We start from the raw sequence: 11,490 nt of genomic DNA on the forward strand, positions 1-11,490 counted from the left end.
ATAGTACCAGTACCCCATAGAGTCCCACTCATATCATTTGTAACAAGTGGTTGGCCAGTCCGGGAGGAACATTATAAGTGTAAAAAATTAGATTCTTGAGTGCCAAAATTAAAATTTTTTATTTCCGCAGAACGGTTGTGTGCTAGCCTAGGGTCCAGCTCATCTAGCAAAGGACATTTTTGCACTGACTTGACACCCAGCTGGATCCCTTCACGATTAAGGTTAGTGTGGCCTTGTGTTAGGGGCCGTGCAAATTTTTGTTTTTTTCCAATTTTTATTTTTTAATTTTTTCTTTGGCTGGGAGCTAAAATTATTAGTGATGTCTTCTGAAATGCAGAAACTGGCAAGGGAGCCTTCAGTGGTAGAGATAAAGAAACTTAAAAAGTCTAATTTAGTATTGTTAGGCCAGGAATTTGGCCTAGAATTAAATGTCGCAGATAAAAAGTGGACTTTGGTAAATGAAATATTAGAACATTGTATTGATGAACAACTATTGGCAAGTGATACACCTTTATGCCAGCCTAGCCAAGCAGAAAGTGCAACTCATAGGGAAAGTGAATTAGCTTTAGAGTTAGCAAAAATAAAATTAGAGGAGCAAAAACTCAAAACCGAGGAGGCTAGAATTAGAGCGAATGCCACTGGAACTCCACCTGCCGGGGATTCAAACCCCAGGCATTATGAGAAAAAGCATAATTTGCCTGAATTTTCCGAGTCTGACCCTGAAAGGTTTTTCAACCATTTTCAGAGAGTGGCCACGTCCATGAACTGGCCAAAGGAAGAGTGGGTGAAAATCCTACAGGGAAGACTTAGGGGTAAAGCACAAGATATTTTTATAAACATGCCTGACGACGAGTGTTTCGAATATGATAAAGTCAGGGAAGGTATTTTGCGGGCATATGAAATTACTCCTGAAGCTCACCGCCAAGTTTATCGTAACCTTAGGCCTACTCACAACCAACCGCTCACTGAATTTGTGAATGATCAAATTCGATTATTTGATAGATGGATTCGCTCGGCGAAAGCCGAAACATACGAGGCTCTCAGGAACTTAATTTTAATGGAGCATTTTATAGATGTTATGCCAGAGAACGTATCACAATACATTAAAGGAAGGATAGAGTTAAATTCTAAAATAGGGGATTTGGCCAAGTTGGCAGAAAACTACCAATTGGCGGGCAAAAGGCCCAATAAAAATAATTATACCCCACAGAGTAGCAAACCTTATACCCACAGCCAGTCCAGACCAGCTCATTCTAACCCTTTACCTAATGCACCTTCTGTTTCAGACATAACTAACCCTGTTAAAGTGTCTAGCCCAACGGCACCTAAAGGTGAACCGAAGGGTAATTCTGTTAGTAATGTCTCTTCTCCCCGACGTTTTTGTGGTCACTGTAATCGTCCAAACCACACTATTAGCCGTTGTTGGCAACTGCACCCTGAAAAAAGACCCAATGCTCTAGTTGTGACACAGGGCTTGAGGCTTTCAGAAGGGTTAGGGAGTAAGACCTCCAACCCACAGTGGTTGGACTTGCTTACCCCATTCTTATCGAAAGGGAGACTACTTTTGTCTGAGGGTTCTTCCTGGAAGGACGTGGTGATCTTCCGAGACACCGGTGCCATCCAGACTTTAATTTTAGAGAGTGCATTGCAAGGTGCCAACACTCTCGACACTGGAGAGGTGGTACTGGTCGAGGGTGTCACTAGTGATACTCGAGCAGTACCCCTCCATAAGGTTACCCTGGAATCTGATTTCCACAAGGGTGTTTGTACAGTCGGAGTCACTTCATACCTACCTTTCCCTAATGTTGATGTAATAGTTGGTAATGATTTAGCAGGGGATAAGGTAGGGGACTCCAGACTGCCTATTATGTTGCCTACCCCTAAGGTTTGCCTGGATCCACTCGCCGCAGAGGATAATGTTGTGTACCCTGCGTGCGCGGTGACCAGGTCTATGGGACTTAAATGTAAGGGCAGCCCTGTGCTTGCCAAGGTGGTAAATCCCGAGGTCACGAGGAGCTTTCCGAGTGGTGAAAACCAAGTGGACCTCGCGGACACATTCATGGCCCGACTCGATGACGTGGCCGAGGACATTGTGGAGAGCCTGCCACCGCCATCTACTGAGAGTAGTGGGGAGGTGGAGAACACTGTTGAGCCTCGGCCAATGGCATCTGACCAAGGCCTAGATGCCTCCTTGAGTGAGTTACAGAAAGCTGACCCCACTCTTGCAGATTGTCATGAAACAGCCGTCTCTATGGAGGAAATTGTAGACGCAGCAACTGGGTACTACTACAATGATCGGATTTTGATGAGAAAATGGAGACCACAGAGTGCTCCCTTGTCAAATGAGTGGGAGGTAGTCCACCAGGTTATGTTGCCGACCTGCTATAGAGAAAGGGTTTTGGCAGCTGCTCATGATGATTCTATGGGGGGACATCAAGGTATTAATATTACGTATCACAAAATTTTAAAGTATTTTTTCTGGCCCAAGCTGAAAAGCGACGTGGCAAAATTTTGTAATGCGTGTATTGTTTGTCAACTGGTTGGGAAACCAAACCAGACTCCACCTAAAGCTCCTCTAAGGCCTATTGTCGTGCCAGAGGAACCATTTTCTCATGTGGTAATGGACTGTGTTGGACCATTACCTAGAACTAAGTCTGGTAATATTTACCTAATCACGATGATGTGTATCACTACTCGTTACCCAGAGGCTTTTGCTGTAAGGAACATCCGAGCAAAAACTGTTGTTGCTCGTATGTTGCAATTTTTTTCCACTTTTGGACTGCCTCGGGTCGTGCAAACTGACAATGGTACTAATTTTAAGTCTGATGTTTTCGAGCAATTTTGTAAGGAACATGGAATAACTCATAAGGTTTCCAGCCCATACCATCCACAGAGTCAGGGGGTAATTGAACGTTTCCATCTAACTCTGAAGCAGATGTTGAAGACATCGTGCGAGAGTTCCCACACCTTCTGGGATGAGAATTTACCGTATGTTTTGTTTGCGGCTAGAGAGGGATTACAAAGTTCACTGGGCTGTTCTCCTTTTGAGTTAGTCTTTGGCCATAAAGTTCGTGGACCCTTGCAAATGTTACAGGAGAATCTGTTAGGGAACGTAACGTTATCCGAAGGTTCGGCTTTCTTTGCGCAACACCACCAGAGACTCAAGGACTGCAAGGCGGCTGCATTAAAGTATCTTGGCAAGGCCCAAGAAAAGATGAAAGAACGTAACGATGCTAAATCTAAGTTACGGGTATTTCAGCCTGGCGACCCTGTCCTGGTATTAAAGCCTCGACTAGGGAACACTATGTCCCACAAGTACGAAGGCCCCTACATTGTGACAGAAAAGACTGGGGACCTCACGTACAAAGTGAGGCACTCTGACAAACGTAACCAGGTAATGCTCATACATGTAAATCGACTGAAGAAGTTCCAGGGCCCCAGGCCCATTGCACTAACCAATGTTTCCATTTCCAGTGAGAGAGGGGATGATTGTTCTGGGGACCCAACTAATCTCATTTTCAATAATTCTAGTTCTGTGAATGCTGTGGAGGAACTGTCCCATTTGCAGATGGCCCAACGTGAAGAGGTGCAGTCGTTGGTTGATGAATTCTCCAGTCTGTTCGGGGAGGTCCCGACCCAGACTGATGCCATTTGCCATGATGTCGAGTTGACGGACTACACTCCCATTCGCCTTCAACCCTATCGGATGAGTCCAGAAAAGAAGGCCATCGTACGGAAGGAGGTCGACTTCTTGCTCCAGCACGGCCTCATCCGGCCGAGCCAGGGCTCTTGGTGCTCGCCCTGCCTTTTGGTCCCCAAACCAGACGGCTCCTGGCGATTATGCACCGACTATCGGCAGCTCAACAAGGTGACCATTGTGGATGCCTATCCGCTGCCCCTCCTCGAGGATTGCATCGACGAGTTGGGAAATGCCAAGTACGTTTCGAAATTCGACCTCTCGAGGGGGTATTATCAAATCCCACTCACTGAACGTGCTAAACAGCTCACTGCGTTCGTGACACCCGAGGGTGTTTTTGAGTATCAAGTGTTACCGTTCGGCTTGCGTAATGCTCCTGCCACGTTCCAGAGACTCATGAACTCTCTACTCGCTAAGGTGCCAAATTGTCGGGCGTATTTAGATGATATCGTGCTGTTCGACAGTAATTGGGCTGACCACATAGCTAGGTTACGCCAGTTGTTTGCCATCTTGAAAAGGGCAAATCTTACCTTAAATGCTAAAAAGTGTCATTTTGGCCAAGGCACAGTGACGTACCTCGGTTATGAAGTGGGCCAAGGAAAAGTGTTACCTCGGCAAGATAAAATCAATGCCATTCTGGAGTATCCAGTACTAAAATCTAAAAAGGACGTTCAAAGATTTATCGGTATGTGTGCGTACTATCGACGTTTTTGTCAGAACTTTTCCAGTGTTGCCACTCCTCTCACAGACTTGTTGCGGAAAGCCGTTAAATTTAAGTGGTCATCAGACTGTGCAGAGGCATTTAAAAATTTGAAATTGATCTTAGCTTCCGCCCCAGTGCTTGCTAGTCCAAGGTTCGACCGACCGTTTAAAATTCATGTTGACGCGTCTGACTCGGGTGCTGGTGCAGTGTTGTTGCAAACTGGGGATGATCAGGTGGAACACCCAGTATATTATTACTCTGTGAAATTCGACAAGGCGCAACGCAATTATTCAGTGGTAGAAAAAGAGGCGTTGGCGCTAGTGTTAACATGTAAAAAGTTCGAAGTTTACCTCACAGGTAATATAGTGGAAGTGTACACGGACCATAACCCACTAGTCTTCCTGACTCAGATGAAGGGTAAGAATAAACGCATCCTCAGGTGGGCGTTGTACCTACAGGACTTCAATCTTTCCATTACCCACCTACCGGGCAGACTCAACGTGATAGCCGACGCTCTGTCCCGGTTGCCTGAATAACATTCATCTGAGCCACAGAAAGCCATTTACCAACTGTCATGCTTTAGTTTTTTTTAGGTTCTCCTGTGACATTAAATATTCCGTGTCCAATTTATTTACTTCCCTGTTCTTTTATTTTTTTGTGTATGTTTTTTTTTTTTCTTTCAGAGAACTCCTTTGTATTTTTTTTTTTTTTTTGCAGAGAAATTGCTTTTGATTGATTTTTTGTTTTTGTCATGTTTTTCTTTTTGTTCTCTGTATACTCTTACAAAAAAAAATATGACTACTATTCTAGTGGTCACATTTTTTTTTTTTCTCTGAAGGGGGGAGGAGTGTTACGACCCTGGGTTCTCCAGTGGAAACCAGAGGTCAAAATTGAGCTATTAAACTTCCTAAGTAGTACAGTTGGCGCATTTCGAATGGAAATTGTTTGTATCTTCCCTGCCAGACGTAAGACTATTATTGTTTCTCAAAGAGCATTTAAAGACTGAGCTGGGGGTTGATTATTAAATAATAACATAGGCACCAACTTTGCTTACTAATACTTTCTAATCATTCATAAAGTAACAATACGTTGCATAGGGGAAGATCTTTAATGTGCTTAGCTGCACGATCAATTAGGCTCCTTCCGGCACCACGACATGAGGGAGGCCAGGTGGTCGCGAGGAGCTCGGTCTTCTCTTGGCTGGTGGCGTGAGGTTAAGACCTACTCTGTGGCTGTATCCCTACTCTCCTTCCTTCTCCTCTTACTTATTTCCCTTACCTGAAGTTCCTGTACCCTTAAGTTAAGTATTATATGGTGTAAGTGTGCCTACTCTGGTAGTAACTATTGGTGAGACCTGGGGTTAGTATTTGCCAGTGTTTTGTTTACCCTAAGTGTTCGTGTTTTGTATTAGGGTCCCACGTGGTCTCACTACCCTAAGCTGCATCCAGCTTCAGGGCTTATCCAGTAGTACTTTACCCTAGCTTGTTATTAGTGTAAACCTTGTATCCTGCCTATGTGGACCAAGGCTTTTAACGTAAGATAGTGTGGTAAAGTTATTATTATTATTGTTATTGGTGTGAGTGTATATGGGGGGTTGTTAACGGGTTAATAAATAAGTACATGAATTACAGAGTATCTCTTCTTCCAAGGTGGGAGCGCAGTGATCAACCCTTAGACTAACATATTTGGTCTTGTAGCAAGTTATTACTACTGTGGATAGTTTATTTTGGGGGCCGGGCCTTTTAGCTCTCCCATATTTGATACTCCTGTCTTCTAACTACCTATACCCCTTAATAGTACCAGTACCCCATAGAGTCCCACTCATATCAGTTGTAACATTGAGCAACGAAAATGTGCAAAAAATTAGCTAATACCATCAAGCTATTTTTAATATTCTGCCAGCCTGATAATATTTGCTAGTTTCATCAACTATGTGAACTCCTACATGCTAATAATACCCATTTTTTTTTTAATACAAGAGTTCTTACATTCTTGTACAGCCACTAGCACGCATAGCGTTTCGGACAGGTCCTTAATCCCATATTCCCTGGAATATGACCCGCCAAATCGTTTAACAACCAGGTACCCATTTACTGCTGGGTGAACAGAGGCTACAGTTAAGGACTGGCGCCCAGTCAATCCTCCCCGGCCAAGATACGAACCCAGGCCAAAGGAGAATAACTGAAACGACTGCCTCTACTCTTGACCACTTCCGGACAAACATAACCTCTCCAATAATCAAGGAATTTTGATTTTTCCCAAGTTTACAATTGGAACAGTATATCATGCAAAATGTGGATTGGTATATTTTGTGCATATGTCTCACCGTCGATATAGATTTATAATATCCATTTGGAAGATTGATTGATAACCAGGAGTATTTATTAGCAACTACATAGGTATAAAGAAAAATATTGCACAGATGTAGATTATATTTATGGTGTGAATGTAAGCCTTGGAGCTGGTATAATCACTCTACCTTATAATCACTAGGAGTAAACAAACACTCACCATATTAAACCTCAGAATTGTCTTACTAAAGCCTATTATATTTCACAGGAATTTAAGTTAGCCTATATAATAAATTCACGATGTAATTATTTTTGACCTTGAAATGATGGAATATTTGGAGGCTCGTAGCCTTCCTTATCAATAACCACGGGCCAGATTCACGAAAGCACTTACGAACCTGTAAATCTTTTCTCAATCTTTGGCGGCTTTGTTTCCAATTATTAAACAGTTTACAAGCATGAAAACTTCCCAATCAACTGTTGTTATTGTTATAAACAGCCTCCTGGTGCTTCGGAGCTCATTAACTGTTTAATAATTGGAGACAAAGCCGCCAAAGATTGTGAAAAGATGTACAGGTTCGTAAGTGCTTGCGTAAGTGCTTTCGTGAATCTGGCCCGCACGACACTTCCTCTTCCTAAGTCTTAACTGCTCTGATACGATTGAAAGTAATGAGCCGCTAAGTAAATTAGTGATTTCCTCAACCACTCCGTGAAATAAAATATAAATATTCCCTTCAATAAAATACATCCGACTGCAAAATTTCCAATAACTGCCATGTTCGCGATCCCAAGTTCTTGATATACTGATACTCACAGAATAAATTTTCTTGCTCAAAGGGGGTTAAATTCGTAAATCCTCGCGATGAATTGTAAATTTGTTAATTTCAATAATTTATTGATAACATGCAAGATTAATTTACCAATACCTAATTAGCATCATTCATCATTCAAGGGCCTTGCGAAACATACATATATAGAAAGGTAGACACGCATGGTACTGAGGTAGTTACCATAATATGAATTAGGCTATGCTTATCTGAAAGCAAACGAGGAGTTATTAATCGTTACAAGTGGATTATCCCAGCCATAGCAAGCAGACGACCTCAAATTGCTGTCAACCTGAGGGGCCACCACATTAGTACCCTCACACCATAACTACGGGCTCACCATAGCCCGTGCTGCTTGGAACTTTTTGTTCCAAGTAGCGAATCTTAAACAACAATTCACACCATAGGCGTGACCAAAGAGCCAGAGCTCAACCCCCGCAAGCACAACTAGGTAAGTGAGTATCAACCACACTCAGCCCCTATTATAACCCCTAGGGGGCGGCGCCCCAACAATCCGATATATCATTCTGATAATCTTATACATATTTTGTAAATTTTAGGGAGCCTATCACCACTACATGATCAATTTTCAGCATAATTCTTACATCGTAAATATCCACGCGTATATATTTTTACACAGCGCCGCTGAGGCACATCATTACAACTCTTTTTACCCTGTCGTAGCTCAGTCGATGTGTCTGGGATGCTCCCGGACGCAGGTTCGAATCCTCGTCACGGCCCTCGTGGATTTGTTCACTGAGACACATATTAGTATACCTGCAGCTCTTGAACACGCTGATATATCTATACTAGGAGGTATATCCGGCGGTGCCCGGGTCTCCGTCTATCCCTACCTCCCTACGCAGGTCTCTCTCTCCCAATCCTGAGTCTCCTTCGCATTCTCCTTCAGCTCTTGTGTTTTCTCTCTCAACGTTGTGTTATCGTTATCATCGTTGTGTTACCGTTATCGACGTTGTGTTACCGTTATCATCGTTGTGTTACCGTTATCGACGTTATGTTATCGTTATCATCGTTGTGTTACTGTTATCAACGTTGTGTTACCGTTATCGAAGTTGATTCTACGTCGGTGATAGCCAAGAAATATGTTGACCAGATCACACACTAGAAGGTGAAGGGACGACGACGTTTCGGTCCGTCCTGGACCGAAATCAAGTCTTGGAGTGACCGAAACGTTGTGGTGTCTCCTTCTCTTTTGACCCAGCCGCTTGGGCTGGACGGTAGAGCGACGGTCTTGCTTCCTGCAGGTCGGCGTTCAATCCCCCGACCGTCCACAAGTGGTTGGGCACCATTTCATCCCATCACAAATTCTTATCCTCTTCCCAGTGTAATATAGTCGTAATGGCTTGGCGCTTTCTCCCCTCCCTGATAGTTCCCTTCCCCATCTTAGGTTTTGATATCTATAAAGCCAAGTTATCTTGATTATGCGTCAGCCAAGAAATAATTTGGAAAATACTTTGTAGACAATGAAACCTCACATTTTAGGCTTTATAGCAGCCGTTGGTTGAAATTTGAATTTGAATTTTTGAATTTAAATAATGTTATTATGTTATTATTTTTGCAATAGGAGGGAGTCCTACTTAACCACCATGGAAAGTTGCCTGAGACTAGCTGCAATCTTCAGGCTTCAAGCTTCGAACAGACAGACAGATATTCTCTTTTTACATATGTATCTATCTATACACACACACAGTTCATTTGAGTACTTGGTGGAGGTAACCTATCCAAGGATAGGATCGGAAGGAAAAAGACTAAATTATCGAAGAGGATATGACACCTGTGCAGGATATGATAGATTACGTCACCCAGAAGTGCCAGGAAGCTGCAGATAAGTTTATCCCAGTCCTAAAGGAGAAAAACGAAAAACAGAAAAACCCATGGTTCAACCAGGAATGTAAGGTAGCGAAGCAACTGAGTAAAAGAACATGGAGAAACTACAGAAATAACAGAACACCAGACAGCAGGGAGAGATACCAGAGGGCCAGGAATGAGTACCTCAGAGTGAGGAGGGAAGCAGAGCGACAGTTTGAAAATGACATCGCGAGTAAAGCCAAGACCCAACCAAAGCTGTTCCACAGCCACATCAGGAGGAAAACAGCAGTGAAGGAACAAGTGATGAAGCTGCGGAAAGGGGAGAACAGATACACAGAGAGTGACAAGGAGGTGTGTGAAGAACTCAACAAGAGATTCCAGGAGGTCTTCACAATAGAACAAGGAGAAGTCCCTGCACTAAATGAGGCAGCAAACCAACCAAGCAAGCTTGGAGGAATTTAACCTCACCAGTGATGAGGTCAAAAGGAATCAGTTGGAACTGAATGTGACAAAGGCTGTTGGCCTAACAGAATCTCACCGTGGATACTAAAAGAAGGTGCAGAAGCACTAAGCGTGCCGCGTGAATAACAGGTCACTGGAAACGGGAGACCTTCCGGAAAGCTGGAAGACAGCTATAATGTAGTCCCACTATACAAAAAGAGTGACAGGCAAGAGGCACTGAACTACAGGCCAGTTTCCCTAACTTGTATACCATGCAAAGTGATGGAGAAGATCGTGAGGAAAAGGCTCGTAGAGCTTTGTAACACACCACCAACATGGGTCCAGAGATGGTAAATCGTGCCTCACAGGTCTAATAGAATTCTATGACCAAAAACACAAATTAGGCAAGAAAGAGAAGGGTGGACAGACTGCATTTTCTTGGACTGCCAGAAAGCCTTTGACACAGTATCCCATAAAAGGCTGTTAAAAGAGTTGGAGCAACAGGCAGGAGTAAAAGGGAAGGTGCTCCAGTGGATAAGGTAGTATTTAAGCAACAGGAAACAGCGAATAACTGTTGAGGGGGGGGGGGGGGCATCAGAGTGGCGGGATGTCACCAGCGGAGTCCCACAGGGCTCAGTACTTGGACCCATCCTGTTTCTAATATATGTAAACGATCTTCCGGAGGGTATAGGTTCATTCCTCTCAATGTTTGCTGATGATGCAAAAATTATGAGAAGAATCAAGAGAGATAAAATTAGACAGAGACTACAGGATGACCTGGACAAACTGGAGGAATGGTCTAGAAAATGGCTGCTAAAGTTCAACTCAGGAAAGTGTAAAGTAATGAAATTAGGCGAAGGAAGCAGAAGGCTGAACACAAGGTATCATCTGGGAGGTGAAATCCTGCAAGAGTCAAGTAGAGAGAAAGATCTGGGGGCTGATATCACACCGAACTTGTCCCCCAAATTCCCACATCAAGAGGATATCATCAGCGGCATATGCTAGACTGGCCAACATATGAACTGCCTTTAGAAACTTGTGTAAGGAATCGTTCAGGACCCTGTATACCACTTATGTCAGACCAATCCTGGAATATGCAGCTCCAGCCTGGAGTTCATACCTAGTTAAACACAAGGCAAAGTTAGAGAAGATTCAGCGGTATGCCACCAGACTCGTCCCGGAACTGAGAGGTATGAGCTACGAGGAAAGGCTAAAGGAGCTGAACCTCACGTCCCTGGAAAACAGAAGAGAAAGGGGAGACATGATCACCACCTACAAAATTCTCAGGGGAATTGACAGGGTGGACAAAGACAAACTCTTCAGCACGGGTGGAACACGAACAAGGGGACACAGGTGGAAACTTAGTACCCACATGAGCCACAGAGACGTTAGAAAGATTTTTTCAGTGTCAGAGTAGTTAACAAATGGAATGCATTAGGAAGTGATGTGGTGGAGGCTGACTCCATACACAGTTTCAAATGATAGAGCCCAGTAGGCTCAGGAATCTGTACACCAGTTGATTGACAGTTGAGAGGCGGGACCAAAGAGACAAAGCTCACATACTATTACCTAGCAGTAAATAGGTACCTGGGAGTTAGACAGCTGTTTTGGAGCTGCTTCTTGTGTGTGTTTGTGGAAAAAAAAGAAATAGTAGTTAGTAACAGTTGAGAGGCGGGCCGAAAGAACCCCCGCAAGCACAAC

This window comes from Procambarus clarkii, chromosome 11 (assembly GCF_040958095.1).
Source record: "Procambarus clarkii isolate CNS0578487 chromosome 11, FALCON_Pclarkii_2.0, whole genome shotgun sequence".
NCBI classification, from domain to species: Eukaryota; Metazoa; Arthropoda; class Malacostraca; order Decapoda; family Cambaridae; genus Procambarus; species Procambarus clarkii.